The sequence below is a fragment of the Tachypleus tridentatus genome, chromosome 6 (genome assembly GCF_004210375.1).
Source record: "Tachypleus tridentatus isolate NWPU-2018 chromosome 6, ASM421037v1, whole genome shotgun sequence".
In the NCBI taxonomy this organism is placed as follows: domain Eukaryota; kingdom Metazoa; phylum Arthropoda; class Merostomata; order Xiphosura; family Limulidae; genus Tachypleus; species Tachypleus tridentatus.
The window spans coordinates 145,999,793-146,010,358 of NC_134830.1; the positions used below are offsets into that span (position 1 = coordinate 145,999,793).

Below are 10,566 nucleotides of genomic sequence, written 5' to 3' on the forward strand. Positions count from 1 at the left end.
ATAAACACTTTAGACTTGTACTCAATATTTCTGTAAACACAATCAAAATTTTATTTGTCTACCACTAGCAGCAGTACACATCTTGAAAGACTTCAGAGACTGATTATCTATTACACTAAAATACCTTTCTTTCATAACACTGTTAACTTATCGTTATTTAAACTTCTCAATTTTTTCTTAAGAAGCTCAAAATTAATGTAATCATCTTGTTGGACCTCGTTTCCTTCTATCAGCTGGTCAATATATGGATTATTGTTTAAATCTTCATGTTAATCTGAATATTTTTTACTCACAACTTTTATAATGACCATTAGTGCAGTGTAACAAATCATAAGTGTAAGGGTGGTATAGACACAATAGATTTCTGTTAATGTGGATCTTGCTGTATAGAATATGATTCCTCTTTAGTTGATATTGTAACGTCATGATTCTTAATTATTGTTTTAACAAATAAATGTACTTTCATAAAAGTTATTTAATATATGAAAAACAAAATATTTGAATTTTGTTTAATTACCGAAAGGGAGCGTCGTACGTGTATATGTTTTTCCTTTTCATTGACACGTTTTTTTTCACCCTTTAATGTCAAAACACTTCGAGATGAACGGGTGGTGGGAAATATGAGAATGGAAGGTAAGAATTTTCTATCAAAAGTTTATTATTTATATTTGTTTAAGCATTTTTATGGAATAAATGCTTAACAATTACAAATTCAAGAACAAATCTTGTAGTTATGTTCTCAACGGCCAAAATTAAGAACATATAATGTTAAATTGAAATTATGGCATCGGTAGTATTAATTACTATTTGTAATTTTATTAATTCCATTGGACGTAAAATTTAGGATTAGCGATAAAAATAATGTAACTGTAAATGGTTTTTTTTGCTCCCATGTTTTTCTTGATTTGTAAGAAAAGTAATATTTAAGATTTTCTTTTGTCTTCCGCGAGTTATTGCCCATTTGTGGCGGGCAAAAGATACATGTGAACATGAAATACTATTTTTACATGCCACTGAATCCTGATTTTGAAACTGCAACGGATGAACAAATCAAGGGGAATGTGAAAAAGCAGCGTAAGCAATTTACACGATTTGTAATATGTTAGTAGTTTTTTATGCTTTGCCAGCTTTGGCATTTTAATGTAAATTTTTCATTCAGATTAACCTAACAGACTACAATTTATGAACTACAAATACTGGTATGACGTCAATGCTCTTGTGTTTGTCTTATAGTGTCTAAGACACTTTGGTTTTGAATATTCAAGAAATTAGTTTATGTAATATTAAGCAGGTGTTTCAGTACTACTGCTCAGCTATTTAATGTCTGTCGAACTTCGCAGCGTATGTGTATGAAGATGGTATTTGGGCACGTACTTATAAAATTTGCTATCCTTTTATTTTAAAGTTTTAATTTTCGAACGTGGTTTTAAATTTACCTTACTTTATAAAATTAGAATAACACAAATGCAGTAAGCGTAACTATGTAATTTACAAAAGAATACTGGAAATTACAGTAATACTTCGGTTACTATACGTCACGCATGTGTATAAATATACATGTTACTAATTATTCATAAATGTTTAAATTTTAATTAGATTTCTTAAAACATAGAAAGCAAGTGACAAATGCATTGAAAAACATTATTTCTAGATACTGTGCTCGTGCAAAGAACAACAGCACGTGCGTTTCTAAGCCTTGTTTAGCCTTGTGGATAGAGTGTGGAGATCATATTTGTAGGCTTCAAACACTAACTTTTTAAAAATGAAAAATATATCTAATTACTGAATTAGTATCCTCAAAATCCCTGTAGTTTAGTACGGTCTCTAAGTAAAGTATAAATGGGTTGAAAAAATCCCATTCTTATTCAGAGCAACGAATTTTTCATTACACATCTACAGTTTCGACAAAATTCTTTCTTTCGCTTTTGAGGCGGGAGGTTTTTTATTTTCTATTTAGCTTGTATATATCTCATATTCGAGTTTCTAAATCCTCCGGTACTTGTAAATATTATATGGTGGACGTAATAACTAGAAACTGAGCAGTAAGACAACTGGATGTGTTATGTGACACAATAACCGATACTTTTTTCTATATATTTTCTTCTAAATTAAGATATTAAAACGTATATAATTTTAAAATTCAAATTATAAACTACGTTTTGCTGCCAATCTCATTGACTTAAGTGGTAAACATGTTATTTAATAAAACTTTTGAAAATAACACTCCAAACGTCGTGACACGTGCACGTTAACCTACATTTAAAGTTTTTTTCTTACAAACAACCAAATATTTAAAAGAGAGAAAATATATATAATCTATACTCTTGGATAAAAAGAAATTCATAAATGAGCAGAGACAATGGATGGAACTTAAAAGTAAACTACCATTCAAGAAACAACATATTATACCAATAGGCCTGAAACTATTTTGCACTTTCATTTTCTGGAGTATCACACAGTCTCACAATTTATTTTTAACACTGTCTTTTATCCTTTTCAATTATTATTGTTTCTTGACAGCTTCTGTTTTCATTCTATTTATTTTTAAAGCTCATCATAAAATATACTGTAGTCCTCACTATTTTTGTATCTCATAAAATAGTTATATACGTAATATGTTAGTGTAGCTATATAGTTAGTATTACAATTGTGTTTTAATGTTAGAACAACAACAAACCAAATATAATAATACGTATATTCATAGTGTTACAGACACACAGAGAGAGAGAGAGAGCACTCTCACACATTGACCAATCACAGACTGTGACGTAATAGAGGTTTCAAAACGGCCGCTAAAACAGGAACAATGTCAACAACACACTAGCACGTGTGAGTTTCGAAGGGGTGAGAATTACCTGAGAAAATTATATAATTGTTTTAACATGTCTGCAATTATAGCAATTATGAAGCAAATTGCGTGCATGAAGTAAACTTGCGCAGTTAATAGCCAGCCTTATTGTCGAATAACGGCCAGTGGGCATCATAACGTACCTGATTCCGTGGAAATTCAGTCTATATTTACGTATGAGTACGAGCCATAGTGTCTAAATTCGCCAATGAGTTTATATATATTTCAACATATAAATTTCCCATACTTTTGTGACTGAAAAGCATTGTAGGCAGTCTGGAATACAATAATGTTCAAATTCCACATTGAAATGTCCTATCTACAGACTTTTATAAATCCAGTGGCGAATTTAGGCCCTATGGCTCGTTAGCTTCAAAATGTGCGACTGGGTGTTATTTCCGTTCATTGCGTGCTAATTCCCATTCATCTTGTATAAGCTGATATTAAATGAACAAGAAGATAAAAAAATGATAAAGACTAATATGCTGCCAGTGCTGTTTCTGCCCTCGCTGTTATGACCCGGAAACCCTTTCTGGAAATCGTACCCGGACTGGAAACCTGCCATGTCTGGGATATCGTAAAACGATGCAAGGGATAACTTTGAGTTACAGTGTCACATTATTGTGCAGTATTATATATATATAACAACTTTAAAGAGACATACACGGTTTAACAATCTTTACATAAATTAATAGAACAAAATGTAAATGTATGATAAGCTCAGGGCCTCATACATAAAAGGAATACATTATGCATAACATTTTTAACAGTTTAACTGATCACCAAGTATTTCATAACAGTAATTATTTTGGTATACACACACAAAGTATTCATATTTGCTCTTTTTGGAGTTCTTCGAATTATAACATTTTTCAATAATAGAAAAAGAATTATTGCAACATCCAGTTTTGATTTTAACATCTATATAACAAATGAACTACTGTAGACAATTGTTAATCATTATCCTGTCGAAAATGCAGATTCATCACTGATGGAAGAATAAAATAGTCTTCGTCAATTCATGACGACGAAAGACCTCTCTGTTATGGACAAATCGATTTGTAAACGAACGACCATGATGATGCACGAGTATTTTGCCAAATAGTCCACTGATCAACCTGACAATTTGTGTGACGTGATGATCTTCCTCCTGTGGATCATGATCAGCACAATGTTCAGTCAGATCATCGAAGACAGACAGACGAACACTTGAATCATGTTAGAATTTGTAGCAGTTTTGCTTTTCATTTATTGCTTGGATACTCTTTAATCATTTTGTACTTTTTTAGCTTGTCTTTAACTGCTTCAAGCTGATCTTCCACTGGGACAATTGAACAGTATGAATGCTCGTCACATGATGTCTTTTTCTTTTTCTTGGCAGGAACTGGATATGTTAGCTTGATTTCAGGAACTCGTTTTCTTGGAAATGGTCTACTTTGTGATTGTACAACTTGCTTATATCGAGGATGACCTGGAATGATTGTAGGCACTGCCAGAGGCTTCAGTTCAGACTTCAATATGTCATCTTCTTTTATGTTTCTTGGGTGCACTCCTGGAAATAGATGAAAACTATTTTTTTAAGCTAAGCAGGTTTTCATAAGGAAGGCCATTGGTTGTTTGTTATCTCATTTTTTAAACAGAGCGAAAATTAAATATACGTGTCCTGTAAACAGTAACAAACATAGGCATTCATTATTATATATCTTATAAAGTCATTGAGTTTATTTTCCAAAATTAAAAATATGAGTTTTCTTTTAAAAAATATTAATAAGTATTGACAGTGTTGTCCAAGTAGTTTTGTACCTCTCATTTTGCCAGAAAGTTTTTACTGCGCACCCTGTGATGGAAGAAATTCTTCACGACTTACATTCTTCAAAAATTGTTGACGAACTGCTTCATCAGAAGGGAACCTAAAAATAAAATTTTACTGTAACTGATTTTAAGGATACACTTTCCGACATCTCTCTGCTATATCTATTTAAAATCTTCTTTTCAAATTTAAAATTGGCAAGAGAAAACAGCATTAGGACCAAACACGTGCTTCGTCTGCGCCTAATTTTCACAAGCGGCCATTGTGATTCATGATTTGGCTGCCTGATCGCTTATCCATACCTAAATACTGGTATATGTAATACCTCAGTATACATCAGTACCATATCAAATTCATTTCTGACGTCCAATACCTTAATTAGGCCTGAGGTGTATAGCCTAGTAGATCTAGTAGAAATTAATACATTACAATACAGTTTGGCTCTTTGGGCCTTGACAGATGCAAAGCAGACGACAATTTGCAACTGCTCGAGCTTCAAAGCTTTCATTTTGAAAGAAAAGTTCATAAATATGAATACTTACTCATGGAAGGAGATTCCTGAGGCCTTTTTACACTTATTTGTGCAATTAAAACAATAACAGCTCTCGGGCATTGTTTGAGAAGTTGGCAATTATCCGTCAGTGATGGCTCGGCATGGTCAAGTGGGTTAAGGCGTTCGACTCGTAATCTGTAAAGAAAAATGAAAACGCGAACACTTATAGCTATCTTTTAAATAAACGTTTCGAAATATTTTTATTGTATTCACAGACTGATAGAGAGAACACTTCTAGAACAGAACGTCCGACATAGTCGAGTTATTAGGGTGCTAGACTCGTAATCTGAGGGTCGCAGGTTCGAATAATCGTAACACCAAACATGCTCACATTTTCAATCGTGGGGAGGTAATGTTACGGTCAATTCCACTATACGTTGGTAAAAGAGTAACCCAAGATTTGGCGGTGGATGGTGATGACTAGCTGCTTTCCCTCTAGTCTTACACTGCTAAATTAGGGACGGCTAGCGCAGATAGCCCTTGAATAGCTTTGCACAAAATTCAAAACAAGCAAACAAACCATCAGTAATATTCGAATGTATTTTCCCGTTTTGACAATGGCGGCGACTTCCCCATGTCGTCACACAGTCACGTGATCAGAGCTATCTTTGTTTTTTACTCTGTGCATATACTATAGAACGCACGTTACGTCAAACTATTGATTAATAATAATAATACATATATATCTGGAGTATAAAGGTAGATTTTGATTAAACTTTGCAGAATGGACGACAACTGCGTGTTGTGGAGACAAGTGTAAAGGACAAAGTGTGTACTGTAGTTCTAAATTTTTATCCAAATTATTACAGTATACAGTACAAGTTTTGAAATAAAACATTGAATTTGAATATATTACTAGTTTCATTTTACGTTCACTTACTGATAAAGTATATTTTAGTACAACTTTCATAGTGATATTAATTGTTAGAACAGGTACAATGTTTCGATCATTATAAAGAAAAGTTGTTATAGTAAAGAACGTTTTAGTATTTAAATCAATACTGAAAATCTAACAACGTATTTAAATTATAGAACTGATTGTAGTTACTTATTCATGTAAATATTAATGTCTCTCAGAACAGTTTTGTAAAAGTGTTAACACCCACATCAGCCGTCCTGAGATACATTTTTATTTTAAGTGAGTTTCTTGTCAAATAAATATTAATCCCCATGAATTTTAAAATTATTTAGGTATAGTTAAACAAAAACAATAGAATGACGAATCAATATAAAATCTGTGTAATATTTTATGCAAAATACATAAACAGAGGAACATATGAGGAAGAACTATTAAAGATATATAGAGACAAGTTTGGGTGTTTTTAACAGTGAGATTGTTTGATTTTATAAATAAAGTTTCTCCGATTTTTCTTCTGTTAGTGTCAGGATCACGTTTTAGTCCTGTGATGTTTTGTTCAAAAAAACTGTTTATTTTTAGTAATATTTTCATGGACTTGGGAAGGTGTTTATTGTTGTTCTTTTGGCCTGACATTCAAGTATGTGTGTGTTTTTAATGTATTAACAGGTTCAATAACTACTGTAGTTAACGTTAATGAAACATTTAGTTTAGTGTATAATTTCTTTATCGATCTTTTCTGTTGTCTACATAGTGTATCCTAAATTTAGAGTGACCTTTAAAGTGCCTAGATTTTGGTGGTTTACATGATTATAAAATCAGTTTATGTAGTTTTCGTTGTATGTGTTTTTTCTATTAATTTTAGTGGTGAAATATTGAGGGGGTTCGTGTGATGTTAACGTTTGAAATATTAATCGTATCGTTTTTCTCTGTGAAATACTTGTTTTTTTTTTGTAGATTATTTATGTTAGAGAAAATATGTTTGTTCATCTTGACAAACAAAATCAAAGAAAACTTCATCTGTATATCTAAACAAAATTGCAGGTTTCTATTTGGAAGTGACTGATTCGTGCTATATAATTATGTGATAGAAGAAAGAAACGGTCAACTACCGGACAATTATTTCCCCACGGCTTCTCCGTGTGACTGAACTACGTACGAATTTTTGTATTGAAAATAAATAAATGTGGCTAGTCGTAAGATTTCAATAAGATGTTCATGTTTTATATTGATTCTCGTTTTTGAAATCTTGTGAAATGTTTTCTTCAGCAAAGTTGCATTACTTCGTGACAATAGGTTTGAAGAAATAGGTTTAAGACATCAAAGCTAAACATAATAACCTTACTGTATAAACTACGTAAGTGTTGCAGAAGACGTGAAGTGTTGTTTAATCGGGTGCTTATTTTGGAAAAATAACTTGTTAAAATACAGTTAAAGTGTTTATGAAAGTTGCAGTTTAGAAAGCTATAATAATACATGATTTGGGGTAATGTTTTATGAACGTATAGTAAACCGTTGCTTTTGTTGTTCTAACTTGGTTTGTATGCAAAAAATAATAGTTTAATAGTTTTTCTTTTAATTACATTTTAAGTAGATTTCTGGTTCTTTTGTTTTGTATTGGGTTAGTGTCAGTATTTGACTGAACAAACTTATACGTATCATTCAATATATTTTCCATTAAGGAACAACACTGTTTGATTGTTAAAATAAAGATTGAATTTCCTTTATAGGTTCTTTGAATGACAATATTTTCTTTGTTCCTAAAACGTTTTAAGCCTCTTCTTTCTTCTGATGTTAAATTTTGTTTTATAGGTTTACTTTTGTTTGGTATTTATGAAGTTTTTCACTGTATTAATCAATAAAGTTTATTAATAGACCTGCTTTTGGTTTGTTATGGAAATTGCTCATTAAATAACTCTTGTTTTTTGGAATGTTAAATGTTTCTGATGGCTCTTCTTTGTCCACAGATGAATTAGACGCAGATTCTTTTTGTGGTCTTTGACTGTTTGTCTTTGATTGTTGTTGATTGGATTTACGATTTGATTCTATTATTACTTTTCTGCAGAGGTCTTCAAGGCTGTTTTTTTTTTTTTTTTTAACACTGGAATGGTGAAATGAGTTACTGCGTAGCTTACACATTTATTTAGGACTGTACTGTGAGGCTCATTGAGTTGAAAGTTCGTAAACTGATTGTATTGTTCGTTACAGTGTCTGGATATTTTGTTGTTTTTTTAATTGACGGACAGATTTTCCAGCTCTCTGTCTAGCCTCCAATTGATAGCTAAGCCTTTATAGTAGTTGGTTTTATGTATTGACGAAAGTTTAATCGTCAGAAGAAGTTACTTGTAAGTTTGCTTTGGAAATTCACTTCATTTTTTGTAGAGAAATTTCAGCTCTGTGATTCTCTTTTATAGTTTGTTTTAAACGATTTGTTTAGGATTTTTCAATGATATATTTTATTTTTTTGGTTTACTTTTACCTTAAGGAAGGTTGGTGTCAATTTTTCTCATTTTCAACTTTTTTAGAAAAGTTAAACTTAACAGCATATTTTTTGAATTTCATCAATTTCTTTGCAATAAAATATTTTTTTCTTTGCTATCTCGCCATAACAGTCAGATTCTTTCGGTAAGACTTAAGTCGGTTAATGGTAACATTAGGCTTAGTTGGCTTTTTCAAGATATGTGTTACAGAAATTAAGCTCAAAACTTTGTTTTTTAAAATATCAAAGATATAAATCTATGCTGAGAACTCCCTTTGACGAAATAAATGATTCTTTTTAACTTTTTCTCAACACTCACTGTAATATATTAACCGTTATGCCTATATTAATCGTCAGACCTTCCAAGATCATTAACTTTCCGGGCCTGGCGCTAAACATGCTCGCCCTCCCAGCCGTGGGGGCGTTATAATGTGACGGTCAATTCCACTATTCGTTGGTAAAAGAGTAGCCCAAGAGTTGGCGGTGGGTGGTGATGACTAGCTGCCTTCCCTCTAGTCTTACACTGCTAAATTAGGACGGCTAGCACAGATAGCCCTCGAGTAGCTTTGTGCGAAATTCCAAAACAACTTAAAACAATTAACTTTCCGTTTCAAAACTTTCCGCCTGTTTTTCGTCGGTTTGAGTTGCTTTGAATTTTGCGCAAAGCTACTAATGGGCTATATGCGCTAGCCGTCCCTAATTTTAGCAATATAAGACTAGAAGGAAGGCAGCTAGTCATCACCGCCCACCGCCAACTCTTGACCGTCACATTATAACGTTCCTACTGCTGAGAAGGCGAGCATGTTGGTGGGACAGGGATTCGAACCCGCGACCGTTTTTTGTCGGTCTGTCTACTTTTTCCACTCATTTCACACTATTTATCTTTCTTACCTAATCGTCTATTCGATATATTCTTGTCATTAATAATTTTCACACGACAATCGATAATCTCAACAGCAATAGGTTACAAACACAATGTGCGACTGTTATCGAGTTACGTAATTAAACTGATTATAACGTTTACTTTAAATTAATAGCTTGTAAATGTCATGTTACGAACAATCATAAGCTATTTACTCTCAAAATAAATTAACAACATCTACACTTAACAGCTTTTATCTCATAACAATGATATAATGTCATATTGTCTGAACTTCCTGTAACAAAACTAATATGAGTTGTTCTCGAAAACAAACTAATAAACGAAAATGGTGTTAAAAGGGTATGTCTCCAAAATTATAATCTTATCTTTGGATAATATGAAATTTGATTCTTTTACGAAAAGAAAAAATATCCGCTAGGGTGTCCCAAATGGAACCCGACTATGGGCGCGGTGTAGATTCCCATTAGCCTGATTAACAGTATTGATAAACTTCGGGAAAAATACACTACTATCTAAAATATAAAACGCCTCTCGCAGAAACAGACAGACCGCTGACCGCTTAGTAAGGTGAACAAACTCAGTCATACAGGGTTTGAATAAAAATCACACCACAGTGGGCTTATTTTTTGACGTGAAACAAGCTTTCGATTCAGTCGAGCATCATGGTCTCAAATAGAAACTGTCTCTATTCAATCTCCCGCCAACCTTAACAAGATAGATCTCAAGCTTCTTAGACAACAGAACAACCAAAGTCAAAATCAATATTGCAACATCTCACACCGTTTACCTCTCGGCAAGGTTCTGTACTCAGATATGTAGAATATATCATGTATGTTAATAACATTTCCTTCCCGAAGCTAACGTATATCAACGCCTCTCAATACGCTGACGATTTAACAGTATGGAGCAAGTTACATGAAGCCTGTTGGCGACTTCGAAAGTCCAAACCACCCTTAACAGCGTAACTGTCTAGTACTTGGCGAGTAGCACTAAACACAACCGAAACTCAAGCTATAATCTTCAAGCGAAAAATCACCCGGAAAAATAAATCCGTTCCAAAAATCAAACTTAAAATGCTGGACACATTCTCCCCCACCATTAAATTTCCAGGTATCACATTCAACAGAAAATTAATAT

The 10,566-nt window shown here is 32.8% G+C and overlaps 1 long non-coding RNA gene across 1 annotated transcript; it reads left to right on the forward strand.

Annotated features, from left to right (window-relative positions):
• Nucleotides 1-508: 508 nt before the first annotated feature.
• LOC143251488 (uncharacterized) lies at nucleotides 509-7,947 on the forward strand. Its single transcript, XR_013028589.1, has 2 exons — nucleotides 509-633; nucleotides 7,112-7,947. It is a non-coding gene; the product is annotated as an uncharacterized LOC143251488 (long non-coding RNA).
• Nucleotides 7,948-10,566: the final 2,619 nt, after the last annotated feature.